At 36.1% G+C, this 13,427-nt stretch overlaps 2 long non-coding RNA genes across 2 annotated transcripts in view; one reads left to right on the plus strand and one right to left on the minus strand.

Moving 5' to 3' along the window:
• Positions 1 to 13,427, plus strand: part of LOC143453429 (uncharacterized) — a 195,784-nt gene that overhangs the window by 159,619 nt on the left and 22,738 nt on the right. The window lies entirely within an intron of this gene.
• Positions 8,680 to 9,287, minus strand: LOC143453438 (uncharacterized). The gene is made up of 3 exons (XR_013115188.1): positions 9,165 to 9,287; positions 8,966 to 9,055; positions 8,680 to 8,797 (listed from the first exon to the last, which is right to left on the minus strand). It is a non-coding gene; the product is annotated as an uncharacterized LOC143453438 (long non-coding RNA).

Genomic DNA, 13,427 nt, shown 5'->3' on the forward strand with positions numbered 1-13,427 from the left:
GGTTGCTCATAAAACAGACAACTATTTCAAATTTTTGATGTTGATTGCTAAAGTTTGAAAACAATAGCCTATTTTCATCGAAATTTGCTAAACAGTAGTCTTCGAAATATGCACAGTATGTATACTGCTAAAATCAAAAAAATTTGTTGCAATAATATTTTCAGACTGCATGTGAAGAGCAGTTGCTAGAGGATCTTTTATTTTATAATGGTTTTATATAACAAATACAACGCATTGTTCTAAATAATAAGCAAACTGTGCATGAGACCGTCTTATTATAAAGTACATGGATCACAAACTGTCAGAGGTGGGTAGTCAGTACTTTGAAAGTATCGTCGGTAACGGTACTTGACAAAAAATGTACCAACGGTTCCGGTATTTGGTACTATTTCAAAAAAGTAGCCCGGTACTTTGCCAGTACTCGGTACCAAGCTACTTTTCGTACAGTGGATCATGTTAAAAGTGCAACTTTTGGTGATATTATGGCTCCGCTACAGGTTACTTCAGGTCAAAAAATATGTGAACTCACTCTATACGGATTTATTAGACATTCGTAAATTAAAAAAGAGCAAAAAGTACTAAACTTAAAATCAAGTTTCAAACTAAGTGAAATTTTAAAAAACAAACTTCTGAAAAACCTTGACGTAAACATTTTAAAAGTACCAAGCACTGCGAACGACTTATATTTCTCGAAAAAAGTAATTCAGTACAGGTATTCGGTACATATTTCCAAAAGTACCGATGGTATCGGTACTGAATAAAGTACCACAATAAAATAATTTGGTACTATAGTACTGCTGTACTGCCCACCTCTGCGAACTGTACTAAGTCTTGTTCAATAACCGATGCTTGATTGGTGGGGGGGAATCATCTCTGAGCTCGTGTAAAAACTATCTTCTAATACCATATTAGCAAAGAGAAATGAGCGAAATTATTACACTGCATATTAATGCAGTAGATTTCGCTTATTATGACTCTCTTTGGACCGAACCATTTTGGTCACAATATCGGAATAGTCATAATAACCAAAGCTGCAAGCCTGATACAGCGCCATACACCAAGCAGTATTGACACAGTCAGAAACAAATTGACTAAACTTTCTAAAATCTCATACATTTTTTACATGGTACGAAATAAAACTCACATAGCACAATCATTCCTGTCACGTTGCATAATTGAAAAAGAAACATTGGGGGAATAATATTGAAAAAGTGGTCGTAATACTCAAACACAGGTCATTGTAAACAGAGAAATTTGTATGGCAATATTTGGGACTATATCAACATGGTCATATAAAGCGGGTGGTCATATTAAGCCGACTTTATGCATATTAATGTGTAGCACACCATATAGTGGCTATCATTTTTACGGTACAGTCGATGGCGGCAGCCAGTGTAAAATAGCATAAGTGTTATCCTAAACCATATTTCAGCTATAATATTTTCTGTTAGCCGAGACACCAAACAGAAACAGTTTTTTTTTTGCTTTAGTAGTAGTGCTGTAATTGCTTTTGTAATAATAAGTAGAGAAGTACTGAATAATTTTACGAGTTTATCAGTTTCAAAAATAATTGTTTTGAAAAAACAATCGAAACATTGCGACCAAACTTTGTATTATAATATAAGTTAGTAAATGTTTGTATTATACAGATGACTGTAACTGTGCTTAGGCTCCAAATAAATTTATTCTAATTTTCTGCTAGTATATTTAATTGTGATTTTCAGTGTCAAAACACTTGTATATAGCAAAATGGCAATATAAATGATTTCCAGCTGTGACAAAAATCTTGTAAATTTGTAATTAAATTGCAATATATTTCCTCTGTTTTAAATTTAATGAAATTTATATTCTTAAAATGACAACTCATGTGCAAAACAGCCACTGATGTATTCCTCCACCACCTGTACTCAACCTCAGAGACATGCGCAACAAACACGATGTCTATCTTAAGTGGCAACCATTCCACAAACATCACATGCATTTGTTTGACGTGAACGCCATCTTGTGCTGCTAGAAAACTGCTATCAAACTGCAACAGACCTGATTGAATTGTGTGTCAAACCAAAACTGATGAAAATCAATGAAAAGCCTTATTTAAGTACCGGCTTATAACAACAGTTACAATGCTGAAACTGATCAATAGTCAAGCACTGACTCTTACTCCAGTAACAACTACCGGCTATCAGCAGTGATCACATGATTTGGCAATGGACATTGTTTATATTACTGTAACATTGTTCCTCATTATAATTTAAAACAAAGTAAACAAAGTAAACATTGTATACTGTGCAGCATTTGCCACATTGCGACACTGTCAAAAGAAACACTTCATGCAACTTATATAAGTATATTTATTGTCAGAGCTGGTCTTAGGCCATTGCCAGTTATTTAATCAACTTGGGCTCCATGCTGCTTAGTACCAAAACAAAAATAGCATTTCTTTGCGCAAATCACAGTGTTCTCAATTTGTTCTCGAAGTGTTATTATCAATGTTATTATTTAACTTTTTCTCGAAAGAGAATGTGAACTTGGTGAAAACATATCACAAAGCAAAGATTTGATGAGAGCTGATTTGCAAAGAGTTTATATTTGGTTAACGTTGTTATGAATATTATTTGATTAAGTTATTTCAAATTGGCAAAAAATGCCCACTATCAGTTCTTGCATTGGGTTCGTGCTAGGTAAGGCATGTCTTATATACTGTACACCACAAAACTGACATTTTACGGACTGGCTGTGTTGAATGACGTGAATATGACAATGCACAAATTACAGTTAATGCCACGGCACTTACAAACAATGTGCGAAAACAAATGTACCCAATATTGAAGTTTATGCCACTCAAATAGATATGTGTAGATCTATTGATTCTAGTAATGTACAAACTGTTATATCAGTGTTTGTGTAGCAATTGTAATAAAAGCTCATTAACTTGACTGCATTTGAATGGAAATTCAAATAATTTAAGGCAACTTAACCAAATAAAATGCATGTAAACTACTAATAGTGACAAGTGTCCTTTTTATTTCCCAGAGCATAGTTAGCACTAATTATCTTAACATTAGTGAAAAAATCGTTATTAATAGAAATAAACATTAACACCATAATGATTTACTGATTTGTTTCAGTAATGGGTTATTATACTGTAGACTAGAAATTTCACCTGTTCGTCTAAAGTTCTCAATGCCTTTTCAACTCAAGATATGATTTTAACTTTAGCGTATAACATTTAAGAACTTCAGCTGAAGGTTATATTTAGTATATGCAACAACAAATGGAAACAACTGTTATGTGAGCAATTCAAGAAACTAAACTAAGTCTGACAAAAGCAGTTCTAGAGCTTCACAAGGCTAGTCACTTAGCCAAGCGTACCAAGCCAAGAATAGCAGACTTAAGATATAGCAGTAGCACAGCAAAAAACATTGGTGCTATATCTAATACCATCATCATGCTGTGTAATACTTCTACAACAACAAATTTCACTTTTACTACATCTAATTTACAAAAAAGATTCATTGTAAAAGATGATGAATGAATGCAACTATTATACCCCAGTCATGTGGTTATGGTTATTTGCAGCCAGTTTTACCATCCTATGATAACTGGAATTAAGTTGATTGGTCCTTTTACTTTGTGTTAATAGGTTAACCACTTTTCGATGTTATTATTATGCAAGTGTTTTAAAGTTGGATCTAAAACAACAATGTACACAAAAATCTTTTGTAAAATATGAGCAGAGCTTTCACATTGGAACATTTCTGAAAGCAGCCTTACCTAGGAAATTTGGCTTGACCGTCATAACACGTGACGCAACAGTTAAACGAAAGACAATTATTAGAACGACAATTAATCGAACGACAGTTTATCGAACGACAATTAATCGAACGACGGTTGATCGAACCGACAGTTGATCGAATCGACACTGTCTTTCGATAAACTGTCGTAGGACCAACGGAAGCAAAACTAAACAAAACAGATTTTGAACCAAAGCAAAATCACGATATTATTAACATTCTATGGGAAAACGATTCAACAATATATGCAACATGTTTCACATCTTTTTTCTTATTATGTTTTTCATAAATGTGTGTAAAATCGTAAAAACATTATTGTACCAACCAAATGGTTCCATATCTTCTGCCTGCTGCTGTGTACACCTACGTGAAAGTAAGGCTGATGACGAATATTTTGGAGATTGTGTTTCTTCTTCTGCTGGCTCTTGTGTTACTGAAATCTGCTCCTCCATCTTCTCATCTTGTCTGAAAAAGTCATAATTGCTATTTTCAATTTCATGCCTAGTATGAGACCGCCTATAGAACAGCAAAACCGTTTTTAACTTCACCTGTTGAAAGGAAGTGAGGACAAGCACGAGCGTTCTGGTTGATCGTGCTCAGTTGCAGCAATATTGCTGATGCTGGAATCTGAAGAAAAGTTGATATTTTACAATTTTCATTTTTTAATAGTAGTAAATCATAACTTAAAATGCACATTGCTACTATCCTGAAAATACCTTTCATCATATCTATGAGCAGGCCGCAAACAAATCTCCTAATAACAGACCACTTTTCGTCGGAAAATAACTCGCTTGAAACAAGATGCTTAAACTTATCCATAGGCAGCTCATTAACGATGAACTTTGCGGTGAAAAACTCCTGATACAGCTGGTGGGCGAAGTAATACTTCACGTGGCCGTCAAACACGCGGCTGATTGCTGCAAAATGAGCGTAAATGCCGACGACGATATCTTGTATCTCGTCTGGTTCAAGGCCAACTGCTCTGAGGTCGTCTCGTGTTATGACAACTGAAGATCTCATTGTGGCTTTGTAGGCCACTTCACTGAGCTGCAACACAAAACAAGTAGTAATATGGTCTCATACATTATCAATATTTTATGCAAACAGAAACAAGTTCAGTTCTATCACCTGCTTTACTAGTAAAGTGATGTCTTGGTGTTTTGCATGCTCACTGCATCGGAGGTTCTCCAAAACTGTGGCAAAAACCCGCGTTGTGGTGCTGATTTTTCCAATTTGTGTTGTAGGAGCCAAACCTGCTGCTACAACTAACTGAAGCAACAGCGGGTTGAAACAAAGTGCAAAAACAATTTTAGCATTTCGGGAAAAATCATTCCAAAGCTTGTCGGCAGGAGCACCAGCGTAAAAATAAAATAGCTCCTTCATACTGTCAAGGGGCAGGTCACCAAGTAAGATTGTAGAGTCTGGACGTAGTGGAGCAGGAAGCGAGATAATGCTGTGGGGCCTGGAGGTAAAGATGAGCTTAATGTTTGGAAGGAAATGTTTATTGCAAAGGTTGGCAATAAGATTCGGTACACTTTGGGGAGTATCATAGTCCACTTTCGGTACTCTGTCTTGAAATGACCACTCCGCCTGATCCAGACCATCAAAAAGAATAAGACATTTTTTCTGATTTTCTTTGATCCACTCCCATGCATCCTCTCGAGTGTTTTCGTCTAAATCTGGAAAAATGTTATCCATAATTAGCTTCCGAAAACTGACCTTTTCGCCAACTGGCATCTCCATAAATTTGTAATAAAGACATTTGTATTCTTCTGTTTTGGCTAATCTTTTGGACAAAGTCGTCTTTCCGGATCCGGGGTAACCAATGATGGTGGTAAAGCGATCATTGGACTTCAGCAATTCTTCAAATTCAATGTTCTCATCCCGCTTAAGTGTATCAGGTTCACCAGTTGACGGGGCATATATTTCATCTTTAGGAACTGCTCTTCCACGGAAATAAGACACTTTACTGTACGTTGGATGGACAATTGGAATATCTGCTACTGAGACGTCGATTCCAGCTTGGAGACGGATGTCATCTTCACGGCGTTTATTTTGCTCTTGCAAAACCTTTCCAATTGCTTCCTCTCGCTTTTTAAGTATTCGTCGGTCTGATAAGAATAATAATTTAAGAATAATCATAAATAATAATTACGAGATTTTAATATTTGAAATATTTAGATACAGAAATATTTGAAATTTTTAATTTAATTTATTTAAGAGAAGAGCAGAAATATTTAAAAACGAAAGTACAAATGACAGCTTTTGCAATAGTTTTAAATGATTTTCAGAACCTGCAATAAAACAGAGATTAAAAATGTTTAAATTCAAATTACTGAAACCAGTTTAATGAAAATAGAAATAAGCAAAATGAATGCTTGCAAAAGTAAAACAAATTCAAAAACATTAAACTGTATTTTAAAGATATTATTTAATTGTACATTACTGTATTTTCTAAAAATAAAAGTGATGCATTTGAATCAGGTTCAAACAGAAATTGAACGTATCGAATATACATTCTAACCTAACCTAACCCAAGTGTTTCGAATTTTAATTAACTGTAGAATTTGAAGCTTATGCATAGACACCTTAAATAGAAGGACTGGTATCTTCTATGCTCGGTGTCTGGAACTTGGGTCCCAAGTTGGAACTTGGGTCCCATCATAATTTGTGTCAAATACATGGTAAAACCTTCATTCTGGTGTCTCTTGGGGGGTTTTGTAGGGTGAGGAATTACTTTTTTATAATTTTAACCTTCTACAAGGTCATCTGAAGGTCATTTAAAGGTCAAATCACATAAAAATAGCGCAAAATCACTCAAAATATTGCATTTTTGCTTTATTTTCTCACTTGAACAACTGAAACACACAGTATGTTCCCCTGTGACTGAATTAAAATCTATACATTGACAGTTTAGCCTGGATAGTTCAACAGAAACATGACTAAGACGAACAATTTAGTTATTCTTGAAATAAGATAATTGAAAGTTAATTTTTCTACAATATATATTTAACATTTTTAGGTAAAAATTGCTAGAACAATGTTATTTCAAGGGACTCATCGCAATGAAATTTGTAGAAATGAGTAACCAAACTACTTGTTGGCATACTAAAGATACTTCTTCAGTTTTTAGTAGAGAGTTTTTCTTTTCTTCTCAAACAGCCGAGTTGTCTTTCTTTGTCACTGTTGTCAAGCACAAATGCTTTCAAAAGAATGTTTGATAAAGTAAGACATGCTCCTTGAATTACAACCATTGGAGTTTCGATGCGTCGCAAAGCATGGCTGAGATGAGCTCGGCAGCAATGCAAGTTGCACTTACCAAACAGTTTATAGGCTGAGTATACGAAATGTACTGTTGAGAGTAGAGGTACAGTTAGTCCACCTCTATTTAAGTTTGTGAGAAACTCCGAATTAATCCGATGGTCGTCGTCATATTCAGCTTCGATACGCAAGATATTAGCTCGATATTTGTTCCAAATAACCACCTAGAAAAATACATTTATGTTTGACACTGTTATTAGATTGCACTAGGTCTTCAGTGTCAGCAATTGTGATGTCAAATTGATCATCATCAATACAAATGCTGAAGGTGCAAGGCACATCATGAGACTCGCACGGAGTTGACGCATATTTTAAAACTCATATTTTGACTCATATTTCCATCAAAAATGATGGTGCCCTCGTTAATGCCAAGTTTATCCTTTAGAGTTGAAAGAGCAGCAACTGTCTTGTCATTGAAGATCTGGCATACAAAAGGCACGCTTTGTCTCTGCAAAGATTTTGGGTACACAGCTGTGTATGTGATCTTGGTAAGACGGATGCTGTTTTTCCGATCTTCATTGTACAGTGCTTCTATGTCCTTCCATCGTGCAATATATGTCTTTCCATCTTTTGTGAAAGAAAGTTCCTTATCATGCTCCGTTATGAAGTTATTTCTTATATTTTTAAAAGAATGAATGTAGTCAAAAACAAGAATTTATAGCGTCAATGAAGACTTTACCAGGGCCATGTAATTTACCATAAACTGCAACATTTGTATTGCAATTATCACCTACACAAGAAATGATACTACCACCAGCATTGTTTACCGCTACTAGAGCTTCCAGTAGAATTTTCTTGAGTTGATCTGAAGTAAGTTTTGAAACAGGGTAAATGCGTAGTATATATCTAGGACCACTAAAATGGCAGACAACTTCAATCACCAAAGCATGTGTTGCAAGAACTTCGGTATCACCAGAGCCATAACTGTAACTGAGCATAAATAAACTGGAAATGTGGCGAATCAGAACAACTCATGCTATTCAATTCCTCTATAGCACTTTTTAGATAGTCTGTATCTTCCTGACTGTAATTGCCTCGACAACCATACACATTACATTTCTTAGACATTGTGTGATATTAACAGAGACACCTGAAAAAAATTTGTTCCGATTATGCAATAGAACTAAATCACACTAGAAAAATTAAAAAAGCTCGCGGCACACTTACAAGAGAAGAAAAGTTGCTTTACAAACTTACCGGTACCCTACTCTATCGGCCTAGCCTAGTCTAGCCTAGCCTAGCCTAGCCTAATTGGTTTCATCGTCACATGTGCTTATTTATCAGCTATTGAAGCAGTTAGAAAGCTTTAAAGTTACATATGCTTGTCTGCATGCCTTATTTTAAATATTTATACAGTTCTTTTCCAAAATTCAAAAGATTCGCTGCACACCTGAGAATCTGTGGCGGCACACTTGTGTCTACGATTGGGACCCAAGTTCCGTAACTCGAGAGTGCGAGTTACTAGTCCTTCTATTTAAGGTGTCTATGAGCTTATGTAAGCAAAACATGATTAATACATACAGTATTCACTGTTATTTTGTCTATAATCTAATCATTACTTGTAGAAGGTATCTCATTGTTCAACGCATTGTATTGATTGGTCACTTCTGAGATGTCTGTGTGGGGCTCAACATGTGGATTTGCCTCGATCGGTTGCTTTGGATGGGTCACCTCAGGTAGATCTAGAAATAAAAATATCAGCAAAAACTACCATACGTGCAAAAGAAATAACTAACGTATGAAATAGAAACACAAATAATCTAGGAAAACAGTTCGCAGGTTGGCAGACAATACAAAAGCGACATATTTGGATCAGATTTTAAACAAACGTTAAAGCATCGAGTATGCACCTTGTGTTTGGGTGTTTAATTGGGGAGGATCAAAGGGATTATTTGTCGACTCCTGCTGCTCAATGCTTGGTTCAAGAATTTTTGTAGAATCTTTAAAATATATGATAAGCTCAAGAAGAAAAAAAAAAACAATGTGATACGATAATGAAAGACAATAAGCATTTTACAAGGAAAAGTTGTATGGTCTTATAATGCTCACCTAAAGGATTTATTTGTTTCTCTTTATCTTGTGTTGGTTTTATATTTTTAAAGTCGCTGATGTCTTTTTGCTTATATTTTCTGTTGTCTTGGTATTGTCTTTCATCGTGGTGATAAATTTTAGGAGCATAATTAATCATGACTGGCCCTGATTTGCGGTAAAAGTTAAGATTTTCATCTATAAAATGGCATCACAATAATATGGAAACATAATTTGATAAATGCAGCTAATAGGCTTTATCCTAAATATTTGAAAACAATTGTGTGCCTACTTATTCAGAAAAAACATTTTCATAAATCTTACCCGCTCTGCTTTCAGCCATTTTGCCTGCAAGCTCAATCAACCCTGGATCGATTCTACATAAAGCACTCTGAGAAGCTTCGGCATTTTGCATTGTTTGCAAGACTTGATTTCCTGCATCTGCAGGCCCTGAATTTAAAGCAAAAGAAAAACAAAACTTTTATACCAAGTAATATATTAAAAGGTTTTTATGTAATTACAGCCAAGTACAAAGACTTAATCATCTTAATCTCAGATTACTCACCATGAGGCATCCCCGCTTGCATTGAAACAGCACGTGATGTTCCAGGTTGTTCATCACTTTCACCTGATGAGCTCTCTTCGTTGTTTTCAGGTTGTACAAGTTGAGGTTTATCTTCGGTCAATCTTTGCTCTTCTAGCTTCGACATACTTCAACGTTGCAGTAATTATCTATGCTTTTGTTATACTGTATATACCTGGTCAAAATTGTGGATGACGTAAAAAGTTTTTCAAAAAACACTGAGCTGAACTTGAAATTTTAACGTGAATACCAACATACGAGCAATTTTGATAATAACATGATCTCTGCCCCTTGCTAGTCTACCAACTTTTAGGCAGGCTCCCACCTTTAAGAAAGGAAATTTATTGAAAGGTAATTATTAACTGTTGTGATAGGTGACCAGACCACATTGTTCTACACCCGCTGACACAGGATGGTGTTCAACTTGTTGATTTCTACTCCCCGATTTAATTTGGGTGCTGACTGGGCTGAATTCCTGGAAAGTTTTCAATTCTTATTTTGATAGAATAAAATTTGTCTAAAACCTAGATTTAAAAATCTTCTCAGCGTCAATTATTAAACAAGAAGTTATCACTGGATCGGCTGAGTTACCCTGGCGAGTGTGGAGTAAAATATAAAATAATACGTCTTATTATATTATACGTCTAGATACGTCTTTCAAACAAAAGCGAAAAGTCACGAAGGTTGTTCGCGGTCTCTGTTTAAACTTTTCCTGGCGCGAAAAATCTTGCTCAGGTTGAGCTGGAAATTTGACACTGTCCGTGTTCGAGTTGTTCTTGGGTGGGCAAGGACTTTATAAAACGATCTTTTTTAACTGTTTAAGGTTAAAAAAGAAACTTGTACCACCAGCCATTATAACGAGCTAGCTTGCAATACTCGGCGTCTACAAAATTTTTAGTAAAACAAGAAAATTAGGAACAACTCTGCCATTCAACATCGCTACATTGCATTTATGCTTTTATATAAACTTATATCATTTACTACATTTACATTTGATATAATAAGATGCTGTATATGGGGTTGTGAAATTTTGTAAAGTGAAATTTTCTAAATTTCTTAAAGTGATTCTATTACATTCAAATGCTTCAAACCTTCAATGATGGTCGACTGTAGATGGCTATTTCCACATATATGAACAACTTACAAAACATGGACTTTAATGCTATACTGAGACAATAGTGGACGCATATAATCACTAACAGGGTAAGTTTACATTGGCTAAGTTTTAGTTAAGATCTTTAAATTTCTTGCATTTTCTTGCAATGACTGTTCGTCGATACTGAATTTGTTGCACAGTTTTTAAGATATTGACATATTTTCACAAATATTCTTTCCTGGCAGAATTGATTTGGTTACTACAACCAGTTAATGTAGGCCGCCTACGCATATACAGGTCACATGTCTCAGGTTAAATTAAATTACTGACGGTGGACATCGACCACAAATGCGTGGAAAGTCGTATTTTTGTTGCTGCAACCTACAGACCCATGCGAAATATATAGGCCTACTTTTTCTCATATATCACTACATACGAACTACTTCTAAACATAGACATAATGCACACTGCATCTTTCATACTTTGTTTGATCGCATCTCGCTGAACTCTTTCTTTACCGGACACCGGAAACCGGACACCGATCGATGGAGACTTTCACTTAAGTATTTGAAGCATGGCTCGGCCCTGGAAAAAAGTTCTTCCCCAAAGGCGGACTTTCAAACCACGTGGTGGTTAATCGGGTGGTTACCGGATAAGAATATGGAAAACAAAAGCACATTAAACTTCTTTCTTAAGATATTTCTGCACAAAGCGGCTTCGTAACGTTCGCTCAGGTATCAGGTTACCACTGGTCAGCTGGTAGCTTTGACATCATAATGCCCGGGTCCAGGCCATTCGAACAAAAAAGGTAACTCCAGAAGCAATAATGACGTCGAGAACCGGTAAAGGCAGTGCAAGGAGTTTGACAAATCATGGCCGAGCTTAATTTGCGTGAAGACTTTTCTCAGTTCAAAGATAAACTTGTACCAGATTCGTGCAGTAACATTAATATCAGCGAAGAAAAATAGAAATTACACAAAGTATTTATTACGCAATCAGAATAGGTTGATATGCGACGACAAACTGAAGAGTACATTCCCCAAATTTCACCTTCTTGGTTCGGGTTGACACGAATAAGCCAACTATAGCAATGGCAAATCCGAATACGATATTACCCGTCTAAATAATCAATGTTTGGCAAAAAGTAATGTTAATGACCTAAATTCCTGGCTAAGCTAGAGGAGAGTTCCATTTCTTACAATGAATGTCATAGATCTAAATCGTTTCTGAATCACTATTAGAGTTACGCTGCGAGTAAAGCAAATGATCTTGGGCCAAATAAAATATCTTGACGGGCCAAAAGTTGCTCGAAGTCCGCGGGCGAACGTTCAGGAGACGTCGATCTAGAAAGAAAACTCGAACTAAAATCTGAAATGCCTCCTTATCCGAAAACAAACACATGCCATGGACTAACTTCTGAACACTTGGAGCTGTTATGACTAAGTCGCAACCATCTTGCTTATTCGCTCTACTAGTAATGAATGACCAACAGAAAAACTAAACTGTGGAATGAATTCGTGAATAGACGCTCATCCATAGTGGAGTGTTGTATCAGACTTTCAGCAAATTAACGATTTAATTTAACACATTTCATGACATCTACCAATGTTGCCGCTCCTAAATAATGGCAAATGCAAATGCTTCAAATCTGCAATGATGGTCGACTGTCGAGGGCTATTTCCACATATATGAACAGCTTAGAAAACATGGACTTTAATGCTATATTGAGACAATAGTGTTTTTACAAATATTCCCTCCTGACAGAAGTGATTTGGTTACTATAACTAGTTAATGCAGGCCGCCTACGTTTATGCGGGTCACAAGTCTCAGGTCAAATTATTGACGGTGGACATCGACCACAAATGCGGGGAAAGTCGTATTTTTGTTGCTGCAACCTACAGACCCATGCGAAATATATAGACCTACTTTTTCTCATATATCACTACATACGAACTACTTGTAAACATAGACATAATGCACACTACATCTTTCATACTTTATTTGTTCTCATCTCGCTACACTCTACATCTACATGCCGGACACCGGTCGATAGAGACTTTCACTCGTAAAATATTTGCAGCATGGCTCGGTCCTGGAAAAAAAGCTTCCTCACCAAAGGCGGACTTTCAAACCACTGGGCGGTTAATCGGGTGGTTACCGGATGAGAATACGGAAAACAAAAGCACATTAAACTTCTTTCTTAAGCTATTTCTGCACAAAGCGGCTTCGTAACGTTCGCTCAGGTATCAGGTTACCAGTGGTGAGCTGGTAGCTTTGACGTCATCATGCCCGGGTCCAGGTCATTCGAACAAAAAAGTAAATTTCAAACATTTTTAGATATCTCAATAATTTAGAAATTGCGTTCCAAATATCCAGATGCTTTGCATTATCGGCTGCCGATTACGTCGTAACAAATATACTTACAGGCTATAAAAGCTTATTCACAGAACTATGCTGATATGCACAATATTTAAATGACTGCGTCACTTAATTTATTAATTAAGTCTTCTTGGTAGCCGAGTGGTTTGGGCCAGTACCAGTTGTCGCCGGTGAGTTTGTTCACGGTAACTTCTCGTGAATCCGTCCTTGGCCATGCCAGTAATAT

The sequence above is a fragment of the Clavelina lepadiformis genome, chromosome 4, assembly GCF_947623445.1.
Source record: "Clavelina lepadiformis chromosome 4, kaClaLepa1.1, whole genome shotgun sequence".
NCBI classification, from domain to species: Eukaryota; Metazoa; Chordata; class Ascidiacea; order Aplousobranchia; family Clavelinidae; genus Clavelina; species Clavelina lepadiformis.